At 45.8% G+C, this 13008-nt stretch overlaps 1 protein-coding gene across 10 annotated transcripts in view; it reads left to right on the plus strand.

Moving 5' to 3' along the window:
- Positions 1-13008, plus strand: part of SLC22A23 (solute carrier family 22 member 23) — a 188897-nt gene that overhangs the window by 74105 nt on the left and 101784 nt on the right. The gene's annotated exons all lie outside the window — the stretch shown is intronic.

The following is a 13008-nucleotide window of genomic DNA, read 5'->3' on the forward strand; positions in this document are numbered from 1 at the left end:
AAACCTTGCAATCTGTGTCATCACTGGACTTTCGCCAGAACACTCTCCTGTGACTTTTTCTCAGGGTGAAGTTTGCTCGTAAAGTCCTCAGATGAGGTTGGCGCCACTTTTTCTAGGGATTTTGTTCTGACCCCTCACATCAGAGTCAGAGGCCCCTCCTCCGTGTGCCTGTGGCACTCTTCACTGTCCTAGTCACAGAATCATTGCGCTCATCACACTGACTCTGTGTTCAACATGGTTTGGTTTTATTTAACCAGGGAGTAGATACAAAAATACTAATAAGATATATGTCAGCTATAAAGGATTCTACACCATGCACGTTCATGTACTCACTACCCGGCTTTGGTGCCTTTCAGGCGCCCTGGGTGTCCCTCCCCAGCCCCACCCTCAGAGGAAAAACCAGCCGGAATTTTGTGTTATTTGTTCCCTTTTCTTTATAATTTTACCTCATCTGTTAGTATGCATAAACAGTACATCATTTAGTTTTGCATTTTTAATAAGTCAGATCATACTGTGTGTGTTCCTCCATGCGCTGTCTTTCACTCAGCATTATTCCTGAGATGCCGCCTGTGTTGATCTTTATAGCTTTATCATTCGTTTGTTTCTCTGCTGTCTGAATATGCTGCTATTATTTGGGCTGTCATTGCTTTTATACATGTCTCTATTCCTTCTCTTTCCCTTACACCCCCATCTTCACCCTAACACACAATTTCAATCTCCAAAAGGGTGGAGTTTATCTTGCTTGTTGTTATGTCTTAGGACCTGGCATAAGAAAATGTTTGTTAAATGAAGTGCATACCCTTTGGTCTGAGAGTCTGCCTGTAAACAGTGAGTGAGTTTACCATTCCATCATTCCATCAGTAATCAGCAGCAATGCCCTTCTTTGGCAAGAGCTCTTTCCTCCCTACACCTTCCCTGGCTATAATACTAGACTAGGGCTCAGCAAACTTTTTCTGTAATGTCCCAGATGGCAAATATTTTAGGCTTTGCAGGCCATATGTTTTTTGCCACAGCTACTTAATCCTGCCACCATAACATAAAGCAGCCGTAGATGATATGTAAACAAATGGGTGTTACAATAAAGCTTTATTTACAAAAGCAGGCAGTGGGCCAAATTTGTCCCACAGGCTATAGTTTGCCAACCTCTGCTCTAGATGACTCACTTCGTTGGAAGGAAGGACAGTATTGCTACTAGGTCAGAGATGGGAAACTTTGATCACAGAGTCCAGGGGGACTCGCCCGGTCTATTAATAGCACAGGCAAGGATAAAGCTGAGCTTGTGGTACCTCAGAAGGCCTTGAGGCAAAATAAAAGTCAAGGGAGAAAGGTAGCAATTTTCAGACTAGGGCATAAGTGCATCTTCAGGGTCAGTATGTTATGCATTGCAGACTACATTACAAAGCCACAACTAAAATTACTACCATGAGATTTGAATTTTGGGCTGGGACAGAGTGTAGGCATTATCTCACTGTCCTTCATCTGACGCTTTCTTCCCTGATTCATCTCCAGCATCTGAGGCTTGATCCTGGCTGGCTATGCATACTGAGGACTAAGAGTTGGTGGCTCAACCCTGTCACTCTGTCAAGCATACAGAATAGATTCTCATGGAGAAAATATTGACTTATCTTTGTTGAACTGAGAGAGCAGAGCAGCATCCTTGAAGAGCTCTAAGTACAAGTGGAGGATCCACCTCCACTGAGTTATTCTCCTTGTGTTAAAGTGGACCCCCTTGTCATCCTGACATCAGGGTAAGCGAGGTGGAACATTGCAGGGAAAGAGCATGGGCCTGGGGCAGACAGATGGGAATCTGGGTCATTCATAGTCTTCTCATTCTTTAAGCAGGGTGCATGCCTATCTCACAAAATCATTGTGAGGGATGTGTCTTGCCCATGGTGGCAGCAAATGAGTCTGAAAGGAGTGTGGCTGAGGAAGGCCAAGAGGATGCTGATAAGAAAAGGAACTAGGGACTTTACTGTGCACTGCCAGGCATTGTTCTAGCTCTTTTCTCCTCATTCCATTCTGACTATAAGCCTGTAAGAAATAAATTCCACTACTGTCCCCCTCGCACAGATGGTAAATGGAGCAGAGAGAAGGCAGGGCGCTGGGCCAGGCTTGCTTGGCTGGAAGGCGGTAGAGCTGGGATTGGGAGCACAGCGTGTCTGGCTGGAGAGTCCCCACTCTTCTCCACGACATGGTTTATCACAGTGGCAGTGCTGATATTTTAAGCCTGGCTGTTGTTAATTTTTATTGAAGACTGGTCCTGAAACTCCTCACCACTGAGGCTACTCGGTCAGCCCCATTCTGCTGTCCTGTAGTTAGTTGATCCCGCCCAACCTGTGGCAGAATAGACAAAAGGTGTCCTAGGGAAAGGTTACCAAAAAGATCAGAGTATAAAGTTGAAGACGGCTGAGCCCCCACTGTACTACAGTGCTGTGGTTAATGGGCAGATAGACCTCACTAAGGCAGGGTTCTCTTCCTCACCTCCCCACAGAGAGGCCCCAGTAGGCTGGGGAGATGCAGTGTCCCCATGCCTGGCAGAGATAGCCACAGGAAGGGACTTCAGTTAGTCCTTTGATGGTCCTTGGGCTCTGATGAAGGAGACACAGAAAGTGGCCTAGAGACATCAGCCATTCCCCTAAGGACACAAAGCACCCAGGACATGGTGTTAGTGCCTTCACATATGATGTATCTTTGAAGCCGCTTCGAAAAGTTGAAGAGATTTCAAAATGCCCATGAGGTTGGGCAGATCCGTGCGACTGGTCCTGACCAATAAGCTGTGAGGGGAAGTGACAGTGTGACTTCTGGACTGGAGCATTCAGTTACCTGTGAGAGACCTGCTAGGCCTCCTGGATGCCGGCCAGCAGCATTCACAATGGTAGCTGCTCCTTCAGCCTGCACCCCCACGTGACAATGACAAGCAGAGACCCACCAGCCCTCAATAGGCATGTATTGTGAACAAGAAATAAGCTGTTGGCATTTTCAGCCTCTGAGATTTTAAAAAGTTTTTGTTACTTCAGTGCAACACAGCTTGTGGCTGATACACAAACTCACTGCAGTTTTCCCCGTCCTTGCTAATAGCTTGATTTTTTTTTTTAATAACTTAATGTGAGTTAGTACTAGCATGAAAGGATGTTAGTGTTGACTTTGGGCGTATAGAGTTTTGTAGAGAGTAAATAGGAAGTTCCAAAATAGAGTCCAATTTCACAGGACTTTGTACACATTGATTTAAATCTATCGGAATGCCTAGTTTCATGATAATGTCAATAAATGTTTGATTCATTGGTCAGGCCATTGTTAGGCCACTCAGATGTATGGAAATACTATTAGCTGATGCATCCAAATTAGTTATTCCCTGGAATATTCTTCTTACCAATTCCTTATTATTGTGGTTTGAAATAGTTCAGCCTTATACTAGTATCTTACTCAACTATGTCAAGATAGGTTAGTGGAGGTGTTATAGTCAAGGCTATCATGCCTGTTTACCCAAACTGATTCATTTCTGTTTGAAGCTTTCATCCAAATGTTTCTAAAGCCTGCTCCCCTTGTTGAGTTTGGGTAAGCCACTCACCCCTATGGAGTCAGTGTTGTTTAGATATCAAGCGCTACTCTGGCTTAGAATTCTTATTCTATTATTTATGTCTTTAACAGAGATTGTTTGGGATTTCTCCACTCTTCACCCTCTAGCCCCCTCATCCCTCATTATTTTCTCACATTTCCTCTCTTTATCTCTCACACACAGGCATGTGTACACATGTGCGCACGCACACACGCACACACACGCACACACACACACGCACGCATCCACACTCCTTTCTCTCCAAAGATTTAAACTGATCCTGTTCTAAGATCCCTGATACTGGGGAAATGTGTGCACAATATTTATCACCCCTAATAAACAAAACCACAGGAACCCTTTGAAGCCCCTGCTCGGAGCTGAGGGCAGCTTGTTGAGTAGTCATCAGGTAATCTGAGCTCGTCCCAGCTGCATGACTTCTGTTTGAATTGCGTAAGTTTCTGCTTAAGCACATGCTGCAAAGGTTTAGGTTTTCAACTTGTGTTCAAGGTGATAGGAAGCAAGGGTAGTCTTGGTGGGAGAATTTCAGTATTGGGGGAAAGGAAAAAATGGCAGCATTTCAGTCCCCAAAATGTCTGTTTGCCTTTCTCTTTCACTTAAGCTAAACTATCCAAAACTACGTGGAAAATGCTATCTATCCTTCTCTCTGCCCACCCTCGCACACCTCCCAAATCCCCTGTCTAAGCCCTGCAAGCGTAAAGCCTTGAATTTGCTGCATGGTGTTCGATAGTTCTATGACAGCGTTCCATAGCAGGAGATATACATCTCATTCTGGACAATGAGAAGCACACTCTGAACTTTATCAGGGAGCATTAGGTGGTTTTTTGAGTTCATAGATACTCATTAAAAAGGTAGACCATTCCCTCAAAGAACTTCCAGTCCAGCAGGTTTTTAAACTACTTTTGCCAAGAGGAAAGAGCATGTTTATTGGGGGGGAGCCAAAGTCCCATTGGTGGAGGAGAAGGACATTTTAGAATTGTTGCTGTGGTCTAGACTCAACATCAGAGACTAGAACTTGTCTCAGAGATAGGCCAGGCATGGGAGAGAATCTCCAGAGAGCTCATTAAGGGCACCAGAATTACACGGTGGAGACAACAGGGCAAAAAGGGGCAGGCTGGCAGGGAGGCCCAGACAATTCTCCCATAAAGACAGGTTTTGCCTGACCTCCAACTTAGAGCCCAGGCCACGATTCAGCTCCTCCTTCATGTTAAAACCTGACACTGAGGCTGGGCACAGTGGCTCAAGCCTGTAATCCCAGCACTTTGGGAGGCTGAGGCAGGTGGATCACCTGAGGTCAGGAGTTCAAGCCCAGCCTGGCCAACATGGTGAAACCCCATCTCTACTAAAAATACAAAAAATTAGTCGGGTGTGGTGGCAGGTGCCTGTAATCCCAGCTACTCGGGAGGCTGAGGCAAGAGAATCGCTTGAACCCCGGAGGCGGAGGTTGCAGTGAGCCGAGATCATGCCATTGCACTCCAGCCTGGGCAACAAGAGCAAAACTCTGTCTCAAAAAAAAAAAAAGAAAAGAAAAAGAAAAGAAAAAAAATCTGACGCAGAGAGAGGTTCAGAGACGTATCTAAGGCTGGACAGATGGTATCTGAGCCAGGGTGAGAACTCAGACTTCCAGTCTAATGCCCTTCAAGTAGTGAAAGCCAGTCACAGTTGACAGATAAGAACCACACAAAATAGGAGAGGAAGTGATGGCTTTTCAAGGGAAACAGGCACCCTATTGCCTCAGTAGCAGCAGCAGCAATGGTCGCTTTGTAAAAAGTTTTAAAAATACCCCTCAAGTCTTTCAGGAGTAAGGGCTGAAACACGGGCAGAGGTCTGCAGGTGCTTTCACCCTTCTATTCCTGGGAGAACTGTCCTGGTTCTCACCACCCGTGCCTGATGGACTTTGGGCCATGTTGACTTCTGACCTCAGTGCACCCACCTGACAAACATGGGCCCAGCTAGGAGGGAAAAGGACCAAAGGCTTCCCGGTCAGCTGAGCAAAAAGTACAAAGTGTTCGGAGCCATCGGTGATATTAAATGTTAAAGAGGAGTCGCGGGCATGTAGGAATCAGTCATAAGTGCCCTAGGTATTCGTAGGTATGTGGCATCGTGGTGGTTTCCGGGTAAACAGATTCCATAACAACTGTTGCCCTGCCCGGCAGACACCTCGGCACTCCTGGGTGTCCTGTTCCCTGGAGGAATTGCTCCCAGTAGCTGTGAAACAGCAACATCCTCAGGCTGGCAGAACTGCTGATGCCTCAAATGCCTTGTTGTTCTTTTGGTGGCTGCTGGACTGTAGAAGGAGCACGATCCCCTCAGCAGCGGCTGTTCTCTGAAGGAGCTGAGACTCCCTGTATGAGGTCTAAGTACTTCCCTGCCAGGGCCACTGTGCTAGTGTCATTCCATCTTGGGATGTTGTCAGTAGTCTCCTCACTCGTTTCCCCGCCTACAGCCTCTGCCTGGCCCAGTGCTGTTCTCGACTGCTCATTGTCTTTCTTTAGTACAGCCTGAGTCACTGATCTGCAGCCTAGACACGTTCAGTGCGAGACTTGGAGGGGCACAGTTTACTCATCAGGTCCTGTGGATGCAGCTGCATGGGAGGGGAATGGCATTAAAGCCATAATGGTGCTTTCTGCCTTCATGCTGCCCACAGACTGGAGAGAGCACACACGTGGCACCCAGTCACTGCACCATTCAGGCACAGCAGGGTGGCCTCCCCTGCCAGAGGGTCCAGGAGGCCTGGCGGAGGTCTGGCAGTTGGTGGGTTCTCTTAGCATTCATCCCACTGCTTTCCATCCAGTGTTCCCTCCGTTGACCCTCTCCATTCCATCATTCCATCAGTAATCAGCAGCAATGCCGTTCTTTGGCAAGAGCCCTTTCCTCCCTACACCTTACCTGGCTATAATGCTAGACTAGGGCTCAGCAAACTTTTTCTGTAATGTCCCAGATGGTAAATATTTTAGGCTTTGCAGGCCATATGTTTTCTGTCACAACTACTTAATCCTGTCACCATAGCATAAAGCAGCCACAGATGATATGTAAACAAATGGGTGTTACAATAAAGCTTTATTTACAAAAACAGGCAGTGGGCCAAATTTGTCCCACAGGCTATAGTTTGCCAACCTCTGCTCTAGATGACTCACCTGGTTGGAAGGAAGGACAATATTGCTACTAGATCAGGATTGGAGATCTCCACCCAGCCCTTCCCCCGACACCTTCACATGGACCCTTCCTCCATCTGAAATGCCCTTCTTCCTCCATCTACCATTTGCATAGCCACATTCTATCTGTTTCTCAGGGACTAACTCAGAAGGCCCTTTTTCTTGAAAGATCTTCTTCCCATCTCCCCCACCCTCCCAGCCAGGAGGCCAGCCTCACTTTCCAAACCCCTGCAGGACCTGCTTCACTTTTGCGTTTCTTACACGATGCCTTCTCACTCCAGCTAGTCTACAAGATAAATGTCTGTCCTGTCCATTTTTGTCCAAATGACCTAATTCAGTGAACTGTGCCTAAATACACTGAATGAAATGTTTGTAAAATAAGTGAATGATGTAAGGATTGATGCTGGGTGGCTGAAAGTCTTTGGAAATTTAGGAGAAGGGAAAGAATGGCATGAACTTTGAAAGATAGGAAAGTCTCCCTGTGGAAGGGAGGACTCGCGAAGGAGGTATTTAGTTGGGCAATAGGTCAAGAAGGCACATTCTGGGGTGAAAGAGGCACAGAGCTACTGAAATGGGAGCTACAGAATGTTGGTGGGGGCAGGCAGAGGGGAGGTGGGAGGTGAGGGGCAGTAGGGACTATAACCCAGCTCAGAAAGGTCAACTTCAGAGGAGGACAGTGGGAAGGTTTGCTTTGCTCCGTGATATAGAGTTGGTTTCCTTTGGCTGAGGCACAGCAATGGGCAGATGCGTTGCTCAAATCAGACGGTGAAATGAAGAAGGAGGAGGAGGCAGCTGGGTGTCCAGTCTTCAGTCTGGTTTCCCGCTAATGGATAGAGCTCTGCAATGACTGCACAATAAACCTTTTATTCTGAAGCCAGCATTGGTATTTACTGAAATGCTCTTACTGGCACGATTGTTTAATAAAATCTGCACGATCTTTATTGCCTCAAAAGCAATGTGTTTTTCCAAAGAAATGTATATGGCCATAAAATATTCAAAAATGAAATATGGAAGAAGCTTCCTAATGCCTTCTAGAAATAGAATTGAAATACACATGGCACCAAATGAATTTATTTCTACTATTAAAATTCCTAATTTACCAACTACTTAAAAGGCAACTTCAAGTAAGCAGAATAGGTGTGTGTTTTCCTCTGAGGGGAATATTATAATAAGAATAGAGACAGTTGATAGATAGATATTTGTACCTGGATCTTTTCATTCTGCCCCATTAAACCAGAAATTGGTCTTTGCCAGTAGTGACCAAGTATATGCGTCCAAAGCAAGATGATTAACTGGAAGGGGGCCAACTGCAGAAATGCTTATCCTGTCATATTTAATACCCACCTTATATATTCAACACAGATATACACATTAGAGGCTTTAAATCCCCTCCGTGGTGAGAGAGACTATACACAAAGCAGTAAATTACATCTGCTGAAAATAGGTTGAGCAGTTTCTCCCCAGAACTCATATCCCTGCCCACAGTGATGGCCTCAGCACTAGCCCACTGGCTCACATTGATTCTGGCAATAAAGCTCACTGTAGTGCACCACTACCACAGTCAGCGAATGGTTTAGTTGGACGCATAACTGTGCTGAATATATTGAAAAGCAATTAGCTTCCTGAGGGTCAGTAGCTGATATTCCATTTCAAAACACTGAATGTTGTCAGATATAATCATGAGAATTCATCAGACTCCACAGAGTTTATAAGCACTATTTTGACAGGAGGTGGTTTGTTTTGAATCTGGGAGTACTGAAAATGTTAAATGATGAATAGAGGTGGATAAACCAACTATCAACTGGTTCATTTTTTTCATAGGCTTGTTTGTCATTTTTTTCTGCTGATTTTTTTCTTCCTGTAGCTTATTGTCATTTAAAGTCTCACTTCTTGTTGCTCTTGAGATGACTGTTTTCCTTTATGCATAATTTTGTGTGAAATAAAGGATGTTTGGATTTTCTTCCAAGACGTCCTTACTCCCATCATCAGCACCATTATTCATTCAGTTTTCTGCATTTACTCTTCAAAGACCCCTGCCACCGCTAATGAGCTACCAGAGTCCATCAGTTTCCTCTTTAGAAATGGTTCTTAAAAACCACAGCCACCACCCAAATTCTAACCTGAATCTATTAGAATCCTAAAAGGATAAAATGGGAAAGAATGTCAGAGATGGTTCTCTGAGGTCTTACTTGGACAGATCTAGCACTGAAACTGCCTCCAGTTTTGGGTTTGGCCTGTCCCCAGGGCTGGCTGTGCTGGGTGACATTGTGCTGAGATTCCAGCAGCAACTTGTCAGCTCCTTGCCCCACTTCAGGGCTTCGGCCCAGCTAAGCCTTCCCTCTCTTCTGCCCCCAGATTCATCATCCCAAATCCTCACTTTCATTATGGTCACTTTCTTTCTCACTGGCTACCAATTACTTTCAAACTTTTTTTTACTTAAGGGTCATCATCGTTTCAGCCCGCCCAGTTTCTCCAAAGCATGCCCTTTATTCCAGCCAACCTTCCTTTGGCTCCTCAACTTACCACCCTCATTGCTGGCTCCAGCACTTCGCTCATGTTGTTACCGTCATGTAGATTGCTTGTTTTCCCTTCTGACTCTCCAGGATTTACCTTCAGGATCCATCCTCCATGTGTTTCTTTCTGCCTATCATCACAGGCCTCCCAGTCCCCAGTGGTTATTCTCATCCACCCAGCTGGTGTCCGACCGCTCACCATGTGCGTGGTGACAGGGAGGGAACCCAAAGATGCACCAGGCTTGAGCCTGGACACACAGCTGAGAGCCCAGCATAGGCATTCAGACTTGCACACAAATCATTCTGATGCTGGAAAGGATGTCGTAAATGCTATTTAAAAAAAGAAAAAGATGAAGGTAAAGTTGGGCCTGTGTTTATGCTAGTGCAGACCTCTCTCTATGTCCAGAGAGAGGTAGTATGACATAATGGTTAAGAAGTGAGGTTTTGAAACCAGAGGATGTGTTGCTGATAACTAGCCTTGTGACCTTGGGCAGATTCTTAATCTTTTTGTGCTCAGCTTCCTCATCTGTAAAGGTGGAGATAACAAAAGTACCTGCCTCCCAAGGTTGCCGTGAGGATTGCTGGAGTTAACGTCAAAGTGCTTAGGACAGTGCCTGGCACGTGGTGGGCACCAGATAAGTGTCCACTGTTCACTGTTATTGCCATAATCATCATCTCCATTGCTGCCTCCTTTACTGGACTGTAAGTTTTTGAAGGGCTGCGATCACAGTGTCACTGTCCCCTGAGCATGTAATTGGTGCCTAGTCAACACTGAATGGAACAATAGATGACCAGCTGTTGCTGCTGCTTCCTCCTCTTCTTCCTCCCCCTCCTCTTCCTTTTCTTCTTTCTTTCTTCTTTCTTCTTCTTCTTCTTCTTCTTCTTCTTCTTCTTCTTCTTCTTCTTCTTCTTCTTCTTCTTCTTCTTCTTCTTCTTCTTCCTCCTCCTCCTCCTCCTCCTCCTCCTCCTCCTCCTCCTCCTTCTTCTTCTTCTTCTTCTTTCTTCTTCTTTCTTCTTTCTTCTTTCTTCTTTTCTTCTTTTTTTCTTCTTCTTTCTTCCCAGCTTCTTCTTTTGATTTAGGGTGGGTATAGTCAGAGCCCTCCACCTCTCCCCCAGGCCTTCCTATGCCTCACAAAGCACTACTCCAGAACAGTATTCTAAAATGAATTGGCTGAGGATGGCTGTGTCAGGGGTCCCCAAGACCACCCCCAGGTTGGCTGAATAACTGGGAACCACAGCACTCAGCATATAGTTGTACATGTGGCTATGATTTATTACAGCAAAAGGACACAGAGCAAAATCAGCAAAGGGGAAAAGCAGATGGGGCAAAGTCCAGAGGAAACCAGACACAAGCTTCTAAGAGTCCTCTCCCAGCGGAGTCACACAGGATGTGCTGACTTCCCCCACATGGGATTGTGACAACACATGTCCAGGGTTGTCTATCGGGGAATCGCGCTAGAGACTTAGTGCCCAGGGGGTTTTGTGGGACTGGTCACACAGGCACAGGCTGCCTGGTGCATGCCAAAATCCCAGACTCCCAGAAGGAAAGCAGGTGCTTGGCACAATCCACATTGTTTGTGAGACATCTTAGGGAAGATCAGTTAGGGGACAGTGTTAACCCTTCTGGAATCCAACGTCCCAGATGCCAGCCAAGAGCCAGCCTCGCAGGCAGGCCTTCCTAAGGAGAGCAGCCTCAGAACTAATGGGTTAATTCTTTCCTGCATGATAACATAGGCTGAAGGCATGGACTGGGCAAGCTTTTGGCTAATTGGAGTTTTAAGGAAGAATCCTGACTCTCACTTAGCGTATTTTAAGTAATTCATAAGTGTTTGGCGATTAAATATAATGAAGAGAAAGAGATTGGAGATCGACATTGTGAAATAAAAACAAGTCAGAATTTGGAAGAGAATGTTGGCCTAGGTTGTCCTAGGACTTGCCCACCCTGAGGCTCCATACCTAACGCCCAGGCTGTGCTCCGGCTCCCTGGGATGCTCGTGGTCTCACCTGCTGCTCACGCTGAGCTGGGAGGCTGCAGTCCGTGCTGAGGACCCTGTTCCTGAGACACGGGGGAGCCACGGTTTCCTCAGGCCACGCCGCCAGTACACGACAGAGCTCCAGGCTGGTCTCTGGCCCCTGAACTCCACAGCCCACATGTGTTCCTTCTACACAAGACAGTAAAACTCAAGTGTAAGAAAGATCTCCCTGGGCTTCTCCTCCTGCCCTGCTCTGTCCACGTTACGTGCTGTCAGCATCCACGCCCATCCCCCCTTCCCAGCACAGCCATCAGGAGGAGCCTGCAGGCTTAGACCTTCGTGCGTCTTGCCACTTTTATTCCACATTTTCAAATCCCTGTTATCTGTTACTGCATTCATACCCTACTTTGAAACACTAGAGGGACAAGATTTACTGGCCTGGTGGTGTTTACCCTGCTTCAGACTTCCTTGCCCTTCTCGTGCATATCCAGAGTCCCAAGTGGTCCAGCCTCCTCACAGGAGTCTGTGCCCTCGAGGCAGAGCTCAGATCCTGGACTAGGTTGCCCAGGTTCACGGCCTCAGCACGGATGCTTCTAGCTGTTTAAGCATGGGCTAGGAACTGTTCCTCAGCTTCCTCATCTGTAAATTAGGGGTGATGAGAGTACCTACCTCCTGGGAGGGTTGTGGGATTAAGGAAGATACCATATTGTATTGATTCTAAGAAGCATCCTCCAAAACACACATACTCTTGAGCATTTGTGAATCAGGATCTTACAGTCGATGCTGTGTCAGAGGTTAACTCGCAGCTTTTTCTTTCTTGGTGGTACATTCAATAATGGTGCATCTTAAAATCAATGGCATCTTAGGTTAGATGAAATACTGTAAAAAGTAGGTAGCACTTAACACAGTACCTGGCAGGAAACAAATGTTCAGGAGGGTTAGTTGTTATTGCTGTATCAATGTGGTTATCATCATCAAGGAAGGAGATTAGCTAACATTCATTTAGTGTTTTCTGTGTTTCAGTATCTAATTCTTAGAACCCACAAGACAAAGATTTTTATCCCCATTTTACAGATGAGAAAACTGAGGTTCAGGAAGGTCAGGCAATTCCCCTCCACCCATAGGGCTGGTAAGGGGCAGGCCTGAGGGTCCATCCAGGAGTCTAAGCCCCCGCCCACTGGCCAAAGCCAGCTGCCTGTTTTCATAGCTGCCTGCAAGCTATGAATGGTTTTTACATTTTTAAACAGTTGAGGAAAAAAATTAAAAGTTCAATGTTTTGTGACACATGAAAATTTAGGAAATTTCCATTTCAATGTCCACGAATAAAGTTTTATTAGAACACAGCCCTGGCAATCCTTCACTTATGTTGCCTATGGTGACTTTTGCTCTCTAGCAGCAGATGCCATGTGGCCTGCAACACCTTAAATATTTGCCATTTGGCTTTTTTTCTGGAAAAGTTTGCAGATTTCTAGTCTAGCCCTTGGCACTCTGACTTGCGCCCATTTGAGGAAAGCAACGTCTTATTTATCTTCTTATCTTCCACTCTTGGTAGGCACTCAATAATTATTTGCTAAAATGACTTTCCATAATCACTCTAAGTCTGAAAAGTAAATCTCAAGTCATGAAAGTTACCATGGCACCAGATAAACATCAAAATAACACGCTCGTCAGCTCGAGGAGAGGAAAGTGAGGTGCAGAGGCTCTCCAAGACTCTTTTTCAAGTGAGTTCATATTCGTCTTGTGGTATCTCTTGGATCTCTTGGAGATTAAGTAAAATAAAATGATTCTAAAGA

The sequence above is a fragment of the Symphalangus syndactylus genome, chromosome 23 (assembly GCF_028878055.3).
Source record: "Symphalangus syndactylus isolate Jambi chromosome 23, NHGRI_mSymSyn1-v2.1_pri, whole genome shotgun sequence".
NCBI lineage: Eukaryota > Metazoa > Chordata > Mammalia > Primates > Hylobatidae > Symphalangus > Symphalangus syndactylus.